Source organism: Arachis hypogaea, chromosome 5 (genome assembly GCF_003086295.3).
Source record: "Arachis hypogaea cultivar Tifrunner chromosome 5, arahy.Tifrunner.gnm2.J5K5, whole genome shotgun sequence".
In the NCBI taxonomy this organism is placed as follows: Eukaryota; Viridiplantae; Streptophyta; class Magnoliopsida; order Fabales; family Fabaceae; genus Arachis; species Arachis hypogaea.
This window is the reverse complement of record NC_092040.1, coordinates 113,897,993-113,899,366: the sequence shown is the minus strand read 5'-3', so window position 1 is coordinate 113,899,366 and position 1,374 is coordinate 113,897,993.

Genomic DNA, 1,374 nt, shown 5'->3' with positions numbered 1-1,374 from the left:
CACCATGAGAGACGTCCCCAATGACAAATTTCTCAGGCTAATTCTTTAAGAATCCCTATTCACGAGGTCTGGTAGACTTGGAGGCAGATTCAGTCAGCAAGGAATTTAGGAAACTGTTGGTTTCAGGATTTCCTTCAGATTCATGAGACAAAACAGAATTGTCTCTTGTTGGATTTTCAGTAGCTGCAGTCTCTGGTTCAGTTTGTCCAGAATTTTCATTTTTATGATTTTGTGCAGTTTCATCGTCCTTTTAAGATTGATTCCCTGCATCACAGTCTTCCAAAATACTTTGAACCAAGTTAGTATCACAAAATATAACATGTATGGACTCCTCAATTATTCTAGCATCTTAATGATAAACTCTATATGGTTTATTAGTTGTGGAATATTCTACAAATAAACACTCATACACCTTTGGATCAATTTTCCAAATTATCTTTGTTATTAAGAACAAAACTTTTGCATCCAAAGATATGCAAGTAGTTCAAGTTTGGAGGGTGACCTTTCCAAAGTTCATAAGGAATTTTCTTCAAAAATTTTCTTATGATGGTTCTATTCAAAATGTGGCAAGCTGTGTTAACCGTTTCAGCCCAAAGAAATTTTGGAACATTGCTCTCACAAAGCATAGCTCTTGTCATTTCTTGAATGCTTCTATTTCTTCTTTCCACAACACCATTTTGTTGTGGTGTCCTTAGAAAAGAGAAGTTGTGAGATATTCCAAATTCCTCATAAAGGATCCAAATAATTGGTTTTTAAATTCAGTTCCATGATCACTTTTTATAGAGGAGATCTTTAAATCTTTTTCATTTTGAACTTTCTTGCAAAAGATTTCAAAGGCCAAAAAGGCTTCATTTTTGTGTGTAAAAAATAAAACCCAGCCAAACCTAGAGTAGTCATCCACAATTACTAAACCATAATATTTACCACCTAAACTTTGAGTTCTTGTTGGACCAAATAAATCAATATGTAGCAATTCAAATGGTCTTTTAGAGATATGTCTTCCTTTGATTTAAATGAACCTTTTGTTTGTTTTCTCATTTGGCAAGCATGTCTTTGTCAAATATTATTAAAGGAAGACCTCTTACTAATCCTTTCTTAACAAGTTTGTTTATTTGAAACATACTTACATGGCCCAATCTCTTGTGCCATAGCCACTTTTCAGATTCTTTAGAATGAAAGCAAGCTATATTTTGATCCTTTAGTTCATCAAGGGTAAGTCCATATACATTATTACAATGCTTAGCAATAAACAATACTTCATTTGTCTCTTCATTCACAACAGAGCATTCTAATCTTTTAAAAGTCACTAAATAACCTAAGTCACACAATTGACTTATACTCAAAAGATTATGCCTCAACCCATTTACCAAAAAG